This window comes from Silene latifolia, chromosome Y, assembly GCF_048544455.1.
Source record: "Silene latifolia isolate original U9 population chromosome Y, ASM4854445v1, whole genome shotgun sequence".
In the NCBI taxonomy this organism is placed as follows: Eukaryota; Viridiplantae; Streptophyta; class Magnoliopsida; order Caryophyllales; family Caryophyllaceae; genus Silene; species Silene latifolia.
Window position 1 is genome coordinate 12,919,404 of NC_133538.1, and position 20,543 is coordinate 12,939,946.

Sequence of the window (20,543 nt, forward strand, 5' to 3'; positions counted from 1 at the left end):
ATCAAAAGGGGCCTTTTCCGTTAAACTTATTTTTGTATGTTTTTTATAAAACCTACTGGCGACTCCACTTATTACTCATATTTCAAAAAGGAGATTTTTTCAGGGATCTCACAGTGGCGACTCCGCTGGGGACTTAATAAGCGGGTAAGACTCGAAATTTATTTTTAATATTATATAATTGACGTCTTTATTGTAATATATCCCAAGGATCTATTTGTCCCGTATTTTGTTCAACTGCTCCTCAGATTTTTTAGTATGTCAAATTTAATTGAACTGTTGACACAGGTTAGCTTCATGAATGAAAGTAATAAAGTGATAAAAAGACCAACTAACCGACATAGACTCCTACTTAAATATCCAAGATGCCAGACCTATTTAATTACTTTATTTACTTTGTATCATTGATTTTCATCCGTTTCGTATTGCAGAGTAAGCCGTATGCATGTATTTCTGATAATCTTGTTCATATGTATATTTTACTTCTTATTTTGTTTTTCTTTATACTTTGTATATTTTAAGACAAAAAAGGCATAGGCTCTCCGTAAGCCAATATTATGTCATCTTAAGCTACCCTATTCACCCTCGGTAAAGTACGTTGTATACTTAGAAGGTCCATTCGACCGACTAGGCCTTGCACGTATTTTCCACCTCATGACGTCGTGTTTTGGCAACTCGCTTGGTCCATATGACTGGGTGAGCACAAAAGCGAGAGATACCCTCGGGTATTTTAATGTTGTGAGTACCCAATTATCAACCATAAACCTAACCATAGATCCCGTAGAACCTTTGTCTAGGTCATGTTTTGATGTGTCCTGCTTGATTTATTTTTGGGTCGTGTAATTTATCTTTGTGTGATATATCTGTCCCATAACCATAATTAATTTATAAAAAAAAAAAAAAAAAGTTCCAGTAAAAAAAAAAAAAAAAAACGGTAGTTTAATTTACATTTGCTAATTTGATATGGACGTGTCTCAGCTGCCGATAACTACAGTAGACATCATGAACGTACATGTGCATTAATAAATTGGTCTAAACATTGCATTGAGTCCTTACACACTTTACGTTTCGTCTGGTAATAAATATAAAAAGAATCACGTATGTCCCAGTGTCTGTATAGTGCACATATTGACACCCTTTCCTGCATAAGACAAAAGTTATCCTGTCTTTGCATCTCATATCATATAGTCATTACTCATTAACCATTGAGTCCATCAGTAGGCATGCTTGCATATATAATTTAGACACCTATGAGAGTACTTGACATATTCATCCCACCCATTTACTTGTTTTCAAAAAAGGAGATTTTTTTCAGGGATCTCACAGTGGCGACTCCGCTGGGGATAATATGTATGTACATTGTTTTTTGTTTTTTGACTAGGATAATATGTATGTACATTGTTTTTTGTTTATAATCTCAAAAAATTTGTCATTTTCCGTGAGCCATCTGATCGTGTTAAAATTTTAACTTGCCTAATATTGTTAGTTGCGTCAAAATATTTCATTCAGCCGAGTCATTAAGGTGAGCAATTGGGTTTACAGAGTAGCTTGTGCATTAATTAGTCACATACAAATAACTAACTATTAAGGTATAATATGAATTTTAGTATAAAAATTAGTTGTGTCTAATTTATGACTACTTAGTGTCTCGTTGCATCATTAGAGTAGTGTAGAATAGATCAACAATGTAAATAGTTACTTAGTTAGGCATTGGGCTGGCCATTAGCATAAAATCATGCATGCATAAGCATAAAATCATTAGTCTCATTTGCATTCAAGTTTGCGGTTTTATATTTTCAAAAATAAAATAAAAAAATTCCTTTCCTGGTCTAAAAAAAAAAAAAAAAAAAAAAAAAAAAAAAACAGTGTCTTCTTTTCTCAATTTATTACTTTCTTCTAAAAAAATAGGGGTCTTATTTAAAAAAAAAAAAAACAGTTGTTGTTTTTGTTTTTACTTTTTTCCTTTTTTTATTCTCCATGATAATTTTTGTTTTTTTTAAACATAAAAAAAAAAAAAAAAAAAAAAAAAAAAAAAAAAAAAAAAACTCAATTGTGATCCACGGTAGAACTCCACTTCCAAATTAATCTCTCAAAAGACGGTTCTATCACATAAAATGGTAGAATCAAATCAAGTTATAGTTATCAATGATTATGTACTCCCTTGCATACATATTACCTACATCAATGAGTTAGAGAAAAGAAGGACTATTTGAGACAGACCGAAAGTATATTGAAACATTATTAAAGAGGCCATGGCATCTTATTCTTTGACTTCAGTACTTTATCCACCGTATGTAACCCTTTGGTCTCTTGCCAAAAAGAGCAATACACGATAGAATTAGGGAGCACATGATTGGCAATTCCTTCTGGACGGACGTTTGTATCATGATCTGATCACCAATTTTACCACACTTTATAAATTATGTCATATAATACATTTGACATTTTATATTAAGTTAGGACCATCCAAGTCCTTTCTCACTTGCATATATATAAATGAAAACTAAGAGTAAGAACAAAAATGTCAATAGAATAAGAGAATTCACTCTTATAGTCATAAAATCTCATACGAGTGTTCCTGACATTACCTAAAAAAAAACACTAGTTTACATAAGTGTCCAATTAAGATAGGACCATTCTAGTCCTTTTTGAGTCATATAAATAAAAAAATAGAAGAGCATATGTCATTTTTGTTAGTCACTTGTTCTACTTTTTACCCTTAACTAGTAGAATAGACTTGAAATACTTTAGGTCGTATCTTTTTAGTGTAGATCAGTCGACCTCTTAGAGTCAGCCTAAACGAGGGCGTGCACTAGACCATCTTTTCCATCTCTGTGGTGTGATAATTCCTTGATCGCCGTGTCTCTAACTAGGTGACCTTTAGGTTTGGAGATTCCATCTTTCTACTTGATTCGTTAATTTTCCATACTTCATGTGACTACTAGTTTAAATGAGCACAACTCTCTATTTACCAAATTTGTCAATTTTTCATATCTCAAATGACTATCAGATGAGCAAAAAAACTCACATGATCAACCATTTTAGCAAATATTGTCATCAATCCCATCGGTGCTTGAAAACTAGCTCAAAAATATTCAAACCAGATTTCTAATTCACTTGTGTCCAAACATACTAAATAAGACACGGGAGCGCGCACTCCGTGCTATTTTATAGGTGACCACTAGTCCCTTAGAATGAACTAAAGATGTGAGTCCAATTACCAATACAAGCTGAAAAATACTCACACCAAAAACTCTCACAATAAGTCAACAAAAAATTCCAATCAAAGTTGCACTTCAGTGTCAAAAGACTCAAACAGTCAAATTTGCAATCAAATCCAATGTCAAAAGACTCAAAAGATCACAAGACAAAAAAAATCCAGCAAAAGATGCAATTTAATCCCGAATCAAAAATCTCAAAAATTCAAAAGACAAAAAAAAAGAGTTCCAAAAAAAAAAAGAGACAAAAAATTTCCAGAAAAAAAAAGAGTTCCAAAAAAAAAAGAGACAAAAAATTTCCAGAAAAAAAAAGGTTCCAAAAAAAAAAAGACAAAAAAAAAAAAGCTCCAGTCCAATTTGCAATCAAATTGCAGAGTAGTCACTTTTTCATCTCTCAGACGAGTCAATCCGCAGTTACTTTGTCTCCATACCTTTTGGGACGATCCTTTCATTCACTTAAGTGAGTGAGAGAGGCACACAGGTCTCCAGTGTCTTCTAACACCATAGACCCTTCTACTCCATTCCATTTATCACCCTCGTTTAGCATCTAAGAATTCGGTGGATGTACACTACACTTATACGGTCACAAAAGTATTTTATTTCTATAGTATTAGTTTCGGGTAATTAGCCGAGCTTGTTACTGTAAAGAGGGCAAAACTCACTTTACAATATGAATCTCAGAATCCAAGGCAAAAAAAAATAAGAAAAATTTTTGGCACAATCACGGCCCATACAAGGTCGAAAAAAAAAAAAAAAAAAACTTTCCAGCAGCAGTAAAAGACAAACAGAAAAACAAAGAAGCAAAGACTCTCTTGTTTTACAGTATAAATCTCAAGTTTAAAAAAAAAAAAAAAAAAAAGCTAAATAGAAGCCTAATCGGAACCCACACCAGGTTGTCGAAAACCACGACCCACACCAGGTCGAAAAGAGGAAAAAAAAAGGAAGGGGGAAAACAGGATGTCTGTGAGACACTAAAAAAAATGAGAGGGCAAACGAATATAAGACAAAACAAAAGAAGGAGAACAAAGAGCACGGAAGCGATGAGAGAAAAAAAAAAAAAACAAAAACGAAAGAAAAAAAAAGACCCCTCTCAGGTCGTGTAAAAAAAAAGCAGCAGTTAAAAAAAAAAAAAGAGAAACATAAGCCAGTAACTCAAAAGGAAAAAAAAGGTCTCGATCCCTCTGAGGTCTTAAAAAAAAAAAAAAGGAAGCGAACAAAACAGAAAAGGAAACGTAAATGAAAACCCACGGCAGGTTATTAATATAATTATCGCTCCCAAACTAGAAGCTTTCCAAATGACAATTTCAAAAAAATGAATGACAACTAATCTGAGAAACAATCAAGACGACCCATACCAGGTCGAAAAAAAAAAGAGAGAAGAAAGCAACAGAAGAAACAGGTGTGTTAGCTATGTGACTGCTGCGTGACTGACATAGGAAAATACCTGAAGTAACAGGGGGCTGACATAAGTAACAGGGGGCTATCAAAACACAGAGTGGAGAGTTTCAGCTAAGGCCAGGGGCATAAGTAAACACACTCAGCGCATATGTTTGACTACATTTAGACGACAACCCTGACAAAAAAAAAAGTTATAAGGACTTACAAAGCAATGACGATTCAATAGGCATAACACCTAAAAAGATAGGATTAGAATACTCCGTCCCTTTCCCGGATCATGCTCAATAGAACGTTTCAATTTGAAAAGAAACCGGACTAGTAACTCGGTGTGTCATGCGTCTATGGTCTGTTTTAGGGAAAAATGCATGGTCAGTTAGCTAGTGTAGTCTTTGTTGTCGTAAGTAAGTGAGCATCATGCATCAGCATATATCATTAGCATTGTCAGCATACTATGTATACATCATCAATACCATAAATCGTCTGCATTAATGTCATAATTGTGCAATCAGTTCAAGCATATTTATCAAGCACACTACTTGATTCGTAAGACCAGTGAAAAAATAAACTTGGTGTTAATACCCAGCTTGGCCATATTGTCAAGCAAGAACTCGATTTAAGAAAGAAAAATAAAAAAAGAGCATAATTTCAATTCAATTCAATTCAATTATCAGTCAAGCACACAACTTGATTAATGACCGATTAGAAAATGAAGCACAAAAAAAGAAGACAAGGTGAAATCGATTAAACAAAAAGGCGGAAAAGCTTACGTTCGAATCGAGCTTAGCACTTTCGAATGCAAAATCCAATCAAGCAAATCATGACCAAAGGTTTGTCGAGTCTCCATTGAAGACGGCTACTCTGACTGATCTCATCCCACATCAAGAGACAAAAGATTCGACGATGCTCCTTCATCAATTAACTTGTCGCCAATCGGGGGCTCGAACCATAGCTACGATGGTTCATCTGCTGCAGATTTAGTCCCATATCAGGATATGACGTCTGAGCAATACTGAAAAGTTTTCAAAATCAATCGACAAAAAAAATGAAGCACTTACTTCGACAGTGTTCCAGCCATCGGTTATTTGGTCGCCAATCGACATGCCATATGACGGCCACGGCGGCGCAACCCACGCTGATTTCATCCCATATAAGGATAATTGAATTTATCAACAACAGACGAAATTTAAGAACAAAGAAGAAAAATTAATTCATTCACAAAGTGATGACTGATTGGAGCTTCCCTTAGCAGCAAAGGAAAAAATCGGTCCAGAAACAAAGTAATGGCTGTTTGAGGTTTCAATTTTGTGAGCAATAATGAAGGAACTGATAGAGAAAATCAAAAGGCAAGGGGACAATTTAGGCGTGGGATTAAACAAAGGAATAAAAATGAGATTTCCTGGATAAGCTTTCACGTAATGGATGACGCATTAAATGGTCTACCTCGATTTCTCAACCCGTCTTTTAATTAACCATGTTTGACGCGTTCGGTTTTTACATATGCTCTATTTTAACCAGTTAAACTCACAAGCCTATTTTGCGAAATAAAATTTTGCAATTTTCAAATCCTTTGGTCGGCGGGCCCTGACACGCATCTAAGTTTGTAAAATAAAATTTTACATTCTAATCCTTTTTCAAAATAAAATTTTGAAATTCCTCGGTCGGCGGGCTCTAACACGCAATCCTTTTTCAAAATAAAATTTTGAATTCCTTGGTCGGCGGGCTCTAACACGTAATCCTTTTTCAAAATAAAATTTTGAAATTCTTCGGTCGGCGGGCTCTAACACGCAATCCTTTTTCAAAATAAAATTTTGAAATACCTTGGTCGGCGGGCTCTGACACGCGTCCTAGTTCATAAAATCAAATTTTGTGTTCTAATCCAGCTTCGTTCACCTGCGAAGTTAAGCAAATCCGGTTTCGTTCACCTGCGAAGCTATGCAATCTCATTCCGTTCACCTGCGGAATAATCCAGCTTTGTTCACCTGCAAAGCAATCCAGTTTCGTTCACCTGCGAAACTAACCAGTCCAGCTTCGTTCACCTGCGAAGCTAAACAATTTCACGTTTTGTTCACCTGCAAAACTAAGAAGCATCCCTTGGTCGGCGGGCCCGATCATACGCAACCGAGTTCGGAAATCGATTTCACGATCTCATCTTTAAGCTAAACAAAGTTTAGCTATACCGAATCTGATTCCGGCCGTGAAACAAAGTTTTGTCATGCCGACTTCCGATCCGGTCATAAAACAAAGTTTTATGATCCTCTATATCCGGATCGCAGGCTACTCCGGACAGGTAATATAAGAGGCCCGTGCGTTTCTTATCCTTTATCCGTCCCGAGGGACTACTTTGACCTTCGTCTTACTCGGACTCGGTCAAAGTGGGGGGGCTCAGAGACACCTCAAAATGTCTACCTAGCCTTAAGGGTACCCGATGATGAGGCTTAAATTAAATGACTAAATGAAAATTGACAATGTTATAATTTATGGCTCTTTACGCTTATTTCCCAAAATTACTCAAAATGACCCAAAATAACCAAAAAAACCCATATTTCCATTTAATCCATTTTTATCCCATTTCAGACGATATTCTCATAAATGGGCTTAATAATAAGGTTCAATTAAGGCTATCCACCTTATTATGGATCAATGTTATACGTAAAAGGACAATTGGACTATTACATATCATAGTGGCTCGATTATCTACAAGAAAGCTAAACTAAAATTAACTACATAGTTAATAGCATAAACATTGTTGTAAAGCCCAGCCCATTTTTCGAGTTAGACGGCAATACATGATCAAAGGCAAAGATATTTGAGATAATTGTGTAAGACTTCGCACGTGAAGCCGACACAATGTACAAGGATTGAAGGTAAGAGATTAAGCGTAATTGGGAAAGACATATTAAAAGCAATTCTAGTCAAAATAGAAGAATATGGGAGGATAGTTGTGTACAACTAACAAAACATAGAAGCAGAGGGACTTGTTGGAGTTTGGACTCTACTTTATTATTATTTCGATCCGAAGAAACTACAATCTCCAATATGTATAAATACCATCTAGTCCATTCAAGACAAGGAGGACGGACGGAGACAAAAATAGACGACGAAAAATACAAAAGCCGTGAGACACAATACCGCAGCAGATCCCAAGTATCCCACAAATTCAACACTTTCAAATCATCCGTCTCAAATACTCAATTCCAGTTTCAAATCCATCCTCACATTAAATTGTCCCAGTTTCTATATAAGCGCATAAGAGCCAATAATTAACGACAGAGTCGATCTTTATTCATAGTCAACATCCACATAGGCCTGAGGGTACCGACATCAAATAAGTTGTTTCATCTTGTCTTGTATAAAATTGTATAACTAATATTTTTATTGTCACTTTTCGTCAAATATATAATATTATAAATAAATAGTAGAGGCCGTCAGTTTGATGGGCGATCCGGGTGCCTAACACCTTCCCTGATCGTACCTTTACCCCCGAATCCGCAATCTTTGGTTCAGGCCGGAGTGACGGATCAGTCCCCATACCAGGGATCAAAAGGGGTCTTTTCCGTTAAACTTATTTTTGTATGTTTTTTATAAAACCTACTGGCGACTCCACTTATTACTCATATTTCAAAAAGGAGATTTTTTCAGGGATCTCACAGATATTAGTGCACTTGAGTTCTCCTATTCCTAGCCTCTTGAATACCGAGTATGGCATGACACTTACACTTGGTCCAAGGTCACATAGAGCTTTGTTGATTGTAGTGTCACCAATAGTGCATGGAATAGAGAAACTTCTCGGATCCTTGAGTTTTGGAGGTTAACTTCCTTGTAAGATGGAACTACTCACCTTAGTGAAAGCAATAATCTCTAGCTTCTGTATGGATTTCTTATTTGTAAGAATATCTTTCATGTATTTCGCATAGGCCGGAACATGATTGATTAGTTCCGTGAATGAAATTGAGACTTCCAAGTTCTTCACAATCTCCATGAACTTTCCAAGTTGTTCATCGAACTTAGGCTTAGCTTGACGACATGGAAATGGAAGTCTAATCACAATAGGCTCCTTATCCTTAACCTTTTCTTCATTCTTCTTCTTTGAAACTTCTTGAATGGTGGTGGGTTCTTCTTCTTTCTTAGAGTTGTCAACTCTTTCCTTGTCACTAGCATTCACAACATCTTCATCAATGGGCCTCTTCGGCCCTTCAGACCTTGTACCACTCCTCAAATGGATGGCACTCACCGACTCATATCTTGGGGGATTACCTTGAGGTGGTAATTGGCCCTTTTGTCTTTGAGAACTAGAAGATGCTAATTGAGACATTTGGGTTTCCAACATCTTTGTGTGAGCTAGTATGTTGTTTATGGTGATGTCTTTTGTTTTGCTATCCTTTTGCATTTGAGTGAAAAACTCTTGTTGGTTCTTTTGCATTTAGAGGACTGCTTTTTGAACATCAAAACCTTGGTCATTTGTTTGATTGTGTAGAGGTTGATTTTGACAACTTTGGTTTTGATTGTAAAAGGGTCTTTGAGCTTGGTTTCTCATTGGAGGTGGGGTGTATGCTTGAGGGTTTTGAACATTTTTAGTTTTGTATGAAAGATTGGGGTGGAATTTGGTATTATCATTGTAATAGTTTGAATAAGGGGCGCCACTTTTGTATGCTTGGAAAGCATTCACTTGTTCCGCTACATTCACTTTGGTCATGTCCCAAAGTTCCACAATTCTCACATAGTCCACTTAGAATTGATGATGATGCCATCATGGCATTAACATGTTGCTTGGGTGATTTGGAGGCCTCTTCAAGTTTAGCCATGGCCTTCTCAAAATTCAAATTGATGATGTCAATGTGAGCACTTAGTTGAGCACCCAATTGAGTAATGGTGTCTACCTCATGCTTCCCTCCTCTAGTAGCCTTCCGAGGTCTACTATATTGTGAGTTATGGACCGCCATTTCCTCAATTTTGTTCCATGTTTGATTGTCATCAACTTCGGTGAACATACCATTTGATCCCATATTGAGAATGTTTCGGGAGTCTTCATATAGACCATTCCAAAATTGTTGTACAAGGAACCACTCGCTAAGTCCATGGTGTGGACAAGACCGACAAGTGTCCTTGAATCTCTCTCATACTTCATACAAATATTCCTCATCCCTTTGTTTGAACCCGGTGATTTGGGCTCTCAACATGTTAGTCTTTTCCGGAGGATAGAACTTCTTGTAGAAAGCAAGTGCCAATTTCTTCCAAGAATCAATACCAAGAGTAGCCTTGTCTAGGCTCTTCAACCATTGTTTTACGGTACCAATTAAAGAAAAAGGAAATAAGACCCATCGAATTTGGTCTTGAGTAACTCCGGTTTGAGATATCGCATCACAATAGTCACAAAAAGTCTCCATATGAGAATGAGGGACTTCACTAGGCATCCCCCGAAATTGGCTTCTCTCAACTAATTTTATAAATGCGGATTTGGCAATGAAATTACCGGTTAAATGTTGTGGTGTAGGAGTACCATTTGGTAGGTTCTCCTTGATTGGTACTGAATGTGATGAAAATTTAGGCATTGTGGGTTGATTTTGTGGTGGGTTTTGTATTGGGTTATCCTCTCCTTCTCTTCCAAAAGGGTTGATGAACTCAATTTTATTAGGTTGAATGTCCACAATCTCACCAATACCTCTCAAAGTATTCCTAGCAAGTCTTCTATTGTTGGTCAAAATTCTTTCGATTTCAACATCAATGGGTAACAAGTTACCTTGTGATCTCCTAGACATGCAAAATATCAAACAACTTGAAAACAATTAGAACAACCTTGAGGAGTTTGATTTCCCCAAGGTAAAGAAAAACACAACCAAAAACAATTAATGAAAATCAAATCAAGTTAACACCATCCCCGGCAACGGCGCCATTTTTGGTTCGAAGGTTTTTAAACTCGTCGTCAAAAGTTACACAAACAAAACAATATTTATAACTTCACCAACTACTCTTAGTAAAGAGGTAAGTAAAGGTCGGATCCCAAGAGACGGGTATTGATGTACGATTTTCAATTGTAAATGGTCGTGTCTTAGGGTGTCACAATTTGGGGTTGAGATAGGAGATCAATTAAAACTAATCAACAATAAAAACAAAGCAAGGTAGATAAAATGAAGGTGTAATCAATTGATTAAAAGCACTAGGGTATCATGGGTTCATAGAGGATTCATCGGAGTTGATCATATGAACATATTCTCAAGTTATAAGTAAGCAATTATTGTTGTGATGGGACCGAGTTAGTGTATATCTTACAATCCCTAAGAAGGTTTGGGTCCCGAAGCCGAATCGATTAGATTGTACAACACCTACAAGTCGACTTAATCCTTCCTATTCAACATTATGCATGGTCTAATGAGGCTCGAGTTGGTTTATGTCTTACAAGCCTCATTGAAAAGATAACTGATGGGTAAAAAATGTAAGGATTCATAGGCTCGCATGTCATCAAACATAACATGTGCATAAGTTAAAATCACAACAAGCAAGCAAATAAATTATATGAACATATTAGATTAAGTATGAATCATTCCCCATGTTGGTTTCCGCTAATTACCCATTAACCTTAGCTAAGGAAAATACTCACTCATGATCAAGTTTAACATGCTAACAAGGTTGTCAATCACATTAACAAGGTAAAACATGATGAATGAATGAAAATAATTAACAATAATTAAAGCAAGAATTAAGAGAATTATATCTATGAAGATTCCAAAATAATAATGCAAAGAATAATAGAAGTACTTGATGATTGATGGAAGGTTGTCAATCTCACAATAAACCCAAATGATCTTCTAATTACCCAAAATAAATGATCAACAATAGAGAAATTAAAAAAAGATTAAGTATTGAGATTTGTATTAAGACTAGATTAAGAATTGATTATAAGATTAAGGAATGATTATAACTTGATTACTAGATTATCCTAATCCAGGTAGTACAATGGGGTATTTATACTAAAGATTAAGTACAAAGATTAGGGTTACTAAGGGCTTAAATGACTATTAAGTCCATAAGAAAAGTTGAGGAAATTCTCCTCTCCAAGGAGATGAGCATCTCCGTTTTGCTAGTCTTGCCATGATCCGAGCGACTTGAAAACATGCACGGGCTCTCTGGGTACGATCCGAGCGGACTGTCAAGGGAGACGCTCGGATCTTCTTGCATCAGGACGAGCGTCTTGGGCACGGGACGCTCGGATGATGGTGGAGGGAGACGCTCGGATCCTCTGTGATCTGCTCGGATCCCTTGGCAGACAACATTTCTTCTTTTCTTCCTTCATAATCTGCGAGGATCAATCCAGGGATGCAAGGATCCTTTCGTCATTGCCCGTTTCACTTTATTATCTACATAAGCCTTCTAGTATCGCCTTCCCTTTGATGCTTGGTCATTAGATGCGATCAATTTTGCTCCATTTCGCCATTTTAAGATTTGCACTCCTCTCCTACCAAAGAAACAAAACCTCAAAGAATATGCAAAATGGGAAACTAAAGATAGTAAATGACCCAATTATGCACTATAAAGCATAGGAACGAGGCTAATTCGGGGACTAAATGTGCTCAAATATGAGTCACATCACAAAGACTGTACTGCTGTTTTACAAGCAAACAATTGAGATGTTAAGGGCACCATTTATATACGTGAGACACATAGCTTGTCCGATAATGCATTTGTACAAAACCTGACAGTAATCCTAATTAAAAGTTCTACGGGATCTATGGTTAGGTTTGCGGTTTAGAAATTGGATGCTCACAACATTAAAATACCACGAGGGTATCTCTCGCTTTTGTGCTCACCTGGTCCATAAACACCACGAGAGTATCTCTCGCTTTTGTGCTCACCGAGTCATATGGACCAGGTGAGTTGCCAAAACACGACATCATGAGGTGGAAAATACGTGTAAGGCCTAGTCGGTCAAATGGACCTTCTAAGTATATAACGTACTTTATCGAGGGTAAATTAGGGTAGCTTAAATGACATATTGGCTTACGCAGAGGCTATACTTTTTTGTCAAAATAGAGCAATATACATCAAAATAGAGACACGGGATTAGAAATACACACGGGAAGGAAAAAATAAAAATAAAAAATAAATAAGCACATAAAATCCATATCAATACAATATACCAACAAGCTTAGCTATGTTAGATCGAATGGTAACCATAAAAATTGTCCAAACAAGCAATTACTCAATATGGCAGTCCATGATTTATTCCTTAACAGCACGTTATTTTCGGTGGTCAAATAGTCTTGGGAAATTTCAATCTTGGATTCAACCATATAAGCAGTATACTCTAAAACCGTAAAAAAGAGTCAGATATATAATATTACAAACTAGTTTAGGACCCGTGCAAAGTTGTACGGGCATACCTAGAAAAATATATAGAAAATCTAATAATTTTTTATAAGTGTAAGTGATGAACACCTGGCGCAAATGGTCAATAATACAGGAAATTATATTAATTGATCATGAGAGAGTTGAATAATACTCAAAATTCAGTCGTGATTGTCGCCTGAATTTTATCAAGATTAGTGAAGGGAACACTTAGGGTGTGTTTAAATTGAGGGATTTGAGAAGAAAGGGAGGGGAGGGAATTGGAAGGATGAGCAATCCATTGTTTGGTTAGCAAAATGAAGGTAGGGGGATTTGGAAGGGAGAGAAAATAGATCCCCCATTTCCTTCCTACAAGGCAAATTATTTCCCCTTCAACATAGACAAAATTTGGAGGGAAAATCATCTCCTCCATTCTCCCTCCCCTCCCCTTCCCTTCCCTTCATTTCTCTTCCCTCCTTCTCTCTCCCCTTCGTTTCCCTCCTTTTTTTTCTATCCAAACAATGCCTTAGTCTTCATGTACGAGGAATTGAGTACTGAGAGTATAAAGAACCAAATTGACAAACTAAGAGATGCATGACAAAATAAAAATTGGATATTTAATTTGCATTATACTCATTCTGGAATCTCAACTCAATCTCATAATTGTGAAGTTTTTGATTATTTCGTGTTACACAAAATTAATTCAGTCAAAACTGAAATCGGTTACCAGTGAAATCTCAATCATTCTACACGGTACAAACACAAAAGATTGCAAGGACATATCTATACCACAAAGTCGTGCAAGGAGTTTTGATACTTCCACATTCGAACACAAGTCATTGTGAATTACTTTCTCACTTTACCAACTAATAACCTCGCTAAGACATGAACTCCGTACTCCGTATGTAATACTCCGTAGCAATCTTCCCCTTTATTAGTGTAAAGATCTTCCTCATTAGATATTTTATAAACCATTCCTCATTAGATCTTCCACCATCTAAGGGCAAATGTGAGAGAGATGTATAGCTGATTATTTTGAAAGTTTGAGAATTTCTTATACATACCCTGAGTACACGACATCATGCTGACCTCTGAAAATTTCCCCTTGACAACAAAACATAGTAAAAGCTTAGCCAGTAGCTTCCTGCCACCTTGTAAGTGATTTGGCCTTCTGAATCCATTTGCAAAGTCATCTGAATCCCGAGAAGAGCAGCCTTCACCTCCGCTATATCCACGTCCCACTGAGCTCTAGTTTGTTTAACTACGGTCCTAGCCACAGTACCAAGGTGGTCCAGAATCACCTCCCCCAAACCCGTTCCTTTGGCCTCAAAATTGCAGCGTCAATGTTAACTTTCCAATAGCTCTCCCTAGATGCATTCGCATACTCCCTTCGCACACTTCCGTAAAATTAGCACAGTATCTGATGAGATAATTACTAAGGATGTTCGGTATTTTTGCCTCTGCACCATGAAAAACCTCATGTAAATCGGTTTCAGGTGGCCCAAGCAATCATGATGTATCGAGCAATTTCCGTCAGTAAGATATTTACATTGTTTGTTAAGTTTAAGAGAATACAATAATTTAAAATTATTTTATTAGAAGAAATGAAAGGTTATGGATTGGAAAAAAAAAAGAGAGAGCTACATACAACCAGTATGTAAGATATTTATATTGTTATCATAGTGACATGCTAAATAAATTATATGCCAAATTTCTAAACAAATTTAATACCTAAATTCTGATAGCTATTTCAAAATTCTAAGTAGGCTTACATCTCTTTGTTAGCTGGTCACGCCCTCTTATATTCCCAGAAAATACAGTCGAATACCTCAATAACCCAGAAAACTAAAATAAATACACAAAACATCTATAACAAAGGAATCCGTTTCTAAAATGGGCGATTTTCACTAATTATTTAACGGAATAGGTCGATTCCCAAAATAATTGTCGAAAATGGGTCCACGTAGGCTTGGAATTTACGAAGCTATGGTCAAGGGTCAAATCGCCAGGGCGCTTGGCGACTTACTTCGAAGACATATTTCCGCGACTCCCCTCCCCTTCCCAGTTTCATAGCCCCAAATCAGGAAAAAAAATTTAGGCTAAGTAGCCAGCCCCCATGGCTACTTTAGGCAAAATCGCCAGCCCCCATGACTACTTGAATCTGAGACATATTCAGCTATTTCGTCAAAATTGGCCCAAACACTGCCCATTCAAGTCGCCAGGGTGCATGACGACTTTAGGCCAAGTCGCCAGCCCTCATGGCGATTTTATGCTCAATTATCATAACAGCAAAATTTAGGTTTGGTTGCAATTTGGGTATTGTCGCCCACCGAGATGGCAACTTAAATACAAACCTTCGGTTCGGGTATGACGTGGGCCCGTTGTGGGTAATTAATTTGAAAAAATCGACCCATTTCGTTAAATAATTAGTCAAAATCGCCCATTTTAGCAAAAAATCCATAACAAAGCGATAATGGGAAAACCACACTAAAGACAAGTTAATCTCTATCTTTGTGCTATAGATAATATATGCTTCAAACAAATTACTAAGTACATCCAATAATTAATATGAATATTCTATATTGCTATTGATAGCCTTTTCTATTCGATGATAAATGAGATACCCACGATCTAATCATTAACTACTAAAATGTATGAAGTGCTCCTTTTGGTTCCCTTATGAACAGTTGGGAATAGTGAAGTGTTGAATCTGATCCGCTCATCTCAACTGATTTGTTGCATCTTAAGCCGCACACTGCAACCATCTAACACACTGCCATTCATTCCATCTTCCACATTACTCTAAGCCTTTCAATTCTCTCTTCATGGTTTCGTTCTCCCTTTCTCCTCTCTTCATTTTCCACCTACTTCCTGACTTCCTCTACCAATTATTTCTTCCTTTTTCGTCTTTCAATTATTCTATCGATTATCAATGTCCTGCTGAATTCTACACAATTCAGTCGTTGGATGCAATAATTTCTTCATTTTTCGTCTTTCAATTATTCTAGCGATTATTGATGTCCCTGCTGAATTCTACACAATTCAGTCGTTGGATCCATCAATTTCGAATTTACTGAGGTATGAACAAGCTGATATTGTTCCATTCTTATTTTCAGTTTACGATTGTTTGTTTGAAACTTTCCTATTATGAATGACTGTTTCTGGGTGTTTTTGGGTGGTTTGATTGATTGTTTCTATTGCGGATTATTTTTTGGGGTTTTGATCTTACTTTTTCCCGCTGAATTGATCTCCCTGTTTATTTATGCCTTTAATTTAGATTTTGTGATTGCAGTTGTTGTCTTTCCTGATTAATTCTATTTGTTGCGCTTCTAAAGGGAGTGGATTAATGTTTAAAGGTGCCCTGCTGATTCTTAGGTCAATTTATAGTTCATTCTTAGTTTTGATTGAAATTGGATTAATTTGCTTAGTTGTTACTTTTTTTTTTGGATTTGTTGTGCTACTTTGTCATAGTTATGAAAAAAAAAAAACGTTATTAATTTCATTGTTTCCTGGTTTTGTGTGCTGCAGATCGAGGGAGAGGCCCACTCTCGGGTGAGTTTCGTTATCTCTGCTCGTTAGGATTTTAATTGCTGCGTACTACTCTCTCCGTCCGAATCATTCATGTAATTGGAACAGTCGGCAACAGTTTTATTCGCCATCCTCAATCCTTAACTACTAAAATGCAACAACCTCACCTTTTGGGGCTCTTATGAATAGTGATCTCTACACAACAGTGCACAATAGAATTTTGCAGGATCATGATCACTCATTGCTCTTTTCACTTTCCTCAAGCTTCATCTCAGCCGCTCTCCTCATTGGGACATGGAACAGTGTGGAATAGTATTGTGCTCCATCGTGACCCTTCCTTCCCAAATTGTCTTTCTTATGATCTGATCTAAGCCTTTCAGCTAATTCCCATCCATTTTCTCTCAATTGTTCAGCGTGATTCTCAATTGTTTCTGACTTGGCCTACTTTCTTACCATTAGAAGTTCATTTACTATATCTTCAAGGATGATCATCCAACAATCTCTATATCTGAAAATGGGTGGCGATCGGTTCATTTACTCTCTCTACAATGATGATCATCCAACAATTTCTACATCTAAAAATGGGTTTCTACTGGAGAATACACCGGCGCTTTAGTCAATAAAGATGGTTCATTTTCCCCGGAAATTCACGGGTAAGCTATTCAGTGATAAGTCGGTGTCTTCTCTAATCTGACTCTTTTAAAATTGTTCGCAGGTAAGCTATTCAGTGATCAGTCGAATTCCTCTCTAATCTGACTGTTTTAAAATTGTTTAGCTGGAAATTTGTCCTTAGCTGTGCTTTTGGCGGTTTCTGCGTGTCCATATTGTAGTCAGATAGCATTACTGCTGATTGTGTGTATGTTTATGCTTTTTCAAAAGTGAATACTCTGGCTACGTGTTGGTCCGAGTAAGTATCGTTATGGAAAAGATGATGAAGGGTATGACACTTTTCTTTTTATGGTCCTTCGTAGCCTGGGATTGCGGGTAGAGTTGTGCAAGAAAGCAAGGCGGTGATGGAGACACGACATTTGGCTCCAAAAACATCTACTTCTCAAAACAATGTAAGCTCGTTTGCTTAGACATTTCTTTTCAATGTTAAGCAGAAGTTGTTAGATTGTGATTCAGTGTTTTGATTGTATGGGTTATATACAACCATAAAGTTTCACTGTAATGCCATACTTATGGAGATGGATGGAGATTTATGGCGGTTGGTTTCGCAGGAGGCCATCTATCATATTACCTATTAGAGCGTTGTGTAGGTTTATTTATTTGGAATAGTTTTGTTTATGCTCAAAGCCTCAAACAAGCGATCTTGAAACTATTTCTGCAGGTTTGATTATTCCTTAAGTATCTTTAACTCTTAAAATACAACTAATATTAGGCTTATAATGGTCCCAATTCTGAGCTTTAGCTGCTGACAATCAGATTCAGGAAGAAGACAAAAGACGACCACATGAGGGAGTTAGTGCATTCCTTTTCTTTTCTGATTACTTAACTCAATTCTGAATGCTTCGTCCATTTTTTTCACATTCTCAAGTATGGGTATCAGTATAAGGTCATATGACACCATTTCACAGATTTGGCGGCTGGATATGATGACCATAATACCTTTTGATGACCTGAGCACAAGGGGTTTGATTCAGCAGCATTGTCCGCTTCAGTATCTACTTGCAGCGCCCATAAATATATGATACCTTCGAATTGAAAGCCCCAAGATATACCATTTCATAGCTACAGGTGTTAGCTAACACCCACAACAAGAATCACCTATAAATATGGCCTAGAAGTCAAGATATGAAGGCTTCAAGGCTATCAGGTCTTTGCTGAACTATGTTGTAGCGTTTCAGTAGTTGTTGTCAATTTGCAGGCCTCATAATTTCCTGACCCCTTTGAGTTAATATGGCAAACCTATACCATTTCAAAGCTACAGATGTTAGCTTTCACCTCCAATAAGAATTACCCATAGATGATGGCTGGTTTGGGAGCTATGAGCATTTTAGTACTGACACGTCTGATTTGCTGCAATTGAGACATGGCATCTTGCCAGCCTTTGAGGGCTTACTAGGCAAAATCCACTTGCTGAAACTTGAACATTCCAAATCCATGAGTAAGATGACATTCTCAATATTTTATACATATAAAGAACATAAAATTTGGCCAAGTAAAACTCAAGATATGAGCAATTGAACTGAGGCCTGAATTTCTGAAACTGTAGGAGCGTTTCAGATTTGCTCGACTTATTTGGAAATTGCATTTACCTCAAACTACAATAGCTTTTGGCCCAATTCCAAAGCTCATAATTAGCTAACATTATCGACTTTCCAACCATATCAGAACCACTGATATTGAATGAGTAGAACGTGATATACAAAGCTTTGAAAATAGCCCTGTAAGCTGAAGGTTATTGTCCCATATTGCATTCTTATTGTGCCAATTGTTTGGTCTGTGTCAAGGCCAACATAGTGACATGGAAAATCAACGACCCCTACCTTATTGCTCCTGCTTCAGTAATGCTGCTCTTAAGTCACTAGGGTAATGCTGCTCTTAAGTCACTAGGGTAATGGCCAGGGGCGGCCAATGAATTATAGAGGCCTTGTTCAAAGTATTCGGTGGAGGCCCAAAATTACAGCCACTAAAATATTAATCATCCTTCTGCGCATTAGAAATGAGTCAATGACCCTTCTTCATTTGCATGCATTAAAACGCAATTGACCCTAAAACTAAGTCAGTAAGAGTAAACTTATCAAGTATATTAATCAAAGAAATCGAAAAAGAAGACAATGAAATTATGCAACCCCTAACAAATAACGAAGTAACAAAGAAACCAAAATATAGAAAATTAAAGAAAATTAATACCGTAAAATCAAAACCAAAAGAAATAAAATTGAAATAAGTTTATACTCCCTTTGTCCCGGTCATTTGTTTACCTTCGGTTTTGCCGCAAATACAAGTGGATAATAGGTTATGTGGATAATTAAAAAAAAGTAAACAAATATAAGACACCCATAAATAGAACATGTAAACAAATAACGGGAGAACGAGTATAATTATTCTTCTAGGGAGTAAGAAAATAATTTAAAGGTGGAAGATGAGAGAGAAAAACAAAGAAAATAATAAATAAGGAAAAGTCAAATAGTCAGAATATGGTGGTATTGGGTTTGATGTAGGCCATATTTGCGGAACAAAGAGATTGTTGTCAGTATATTGTTTTGGGCCGCAATAATTATGACCAACCATGGTTATTTTTCATTTTACACGTTAAAGGGTCGGACCCAAAAATTTTGGGGCCCTTTATCTGATGGGCCCCGGTGCGATAAGCTGAATTGCTCTACCTCTGGGCCGCCCCTGGTAATGGCTCTATTTGCAGAACGCAAGAGCCCCCTTAAGTCACTATGCTTTGTTGTTTTCCGTTACCCTGTATTGTTTGGTTTCCTCATGTTGACCTCTTATTTGAGCATTGGGTTTATACTCACTATCATTTGGAATTACAGATATAGGTAAGAGTCCCCTTAAGTCATATTTGTATTTGTTCTCACCGTGATCTACGGAGTATCTCATTTCTTTCGCTTTGACTCCGTCTCATCTCGTCTTATTTCGCTCCATTTCTTACCTACAAAATAAAACAACGAAAGCATTCCTGAAATCCTGACAAATAATATTTATTCGTAATAATTATAATTAAATTACTAATTACTAACTAAACATATAAAATGAGCTATTAATCAATTAAAGCGCACAAAATCGAATCGAAAACGCAACTAAAATTATACTTAATTACTTATCAGCGTTTATTTTTCGGAGCCCCTATTTGGCCTATTGTAGGGAATGTTGTTCCAAATTTACACATTGGTAATATCTTAATTATATTGATCGCTAAATTAAATTTGTAAGTTCTTTTCCTAAAAAAAAAACACGAAAGTAAATTCACTTGTAAGTATGAATCTTAAAGGGCTCGGTTTATGCCAACCTGAGTTTTATATGAATAAAATAAATTTATACTATACTTCCCCGAGTGTATGAGCTAGCAGGTAATAGAACATTGACGCTATTAATCTAAATTAATATTAATCTATAAATGAATTG

The 20,543-nt window shown here is 36.6% G+C and overlaps 1 long non-coding RNA gene and 1 other non-coding gene across 5 annotated transcripts; both read left to right on the top strand.

Annotated features, from left to right (window-relative positions):
* The first annotated feature begins 9,683 nt into the window (after positions 1-9,683).
* Positions 9,684-9,790, top strand: LOC141636119 (small nucleolar RNA R71). Its single transcript, XR_012540753.1, has one exon. It is a non-coding gene; the product is annotated as a small nucleolar RNA R71 (small nucleolar RNA).
* A 5,782-nt stretch (positions 9,791-15,572) lies between these two features.
* LOC141626324 (uncharacterized) lies at positions 15,573-18,627 on the top strand. 4 transcript variants are annotated; one of them, XR_012535923.1, is made up of 4 exons: positions 15,573-16,010; positions 16,461-17,521; positions 17,791-17,921; positions 18,038-18,627. It is a non-coding gene; the product is annotated as an uncharacterized LOC141626324 (long non-coding RNA). The 4 variants fall into 4 exon arrangements; XR_012535921.1 differs by lacking the exons at positions 17,791-17,921; positions 18,038-18,627 and having other exon boundaries at positions 15,573-16,307; positions 16,461-17,779; XR_012535922.1 differs by lacking the exons at positions 17,791-17,921; positions 18,038-18,627 and having other exon boundaries at positions 15,573-16,288; positions 16,461-17,779.
* Positions 18,628-20,543: the final 1,916 nt, after the last annotated feature.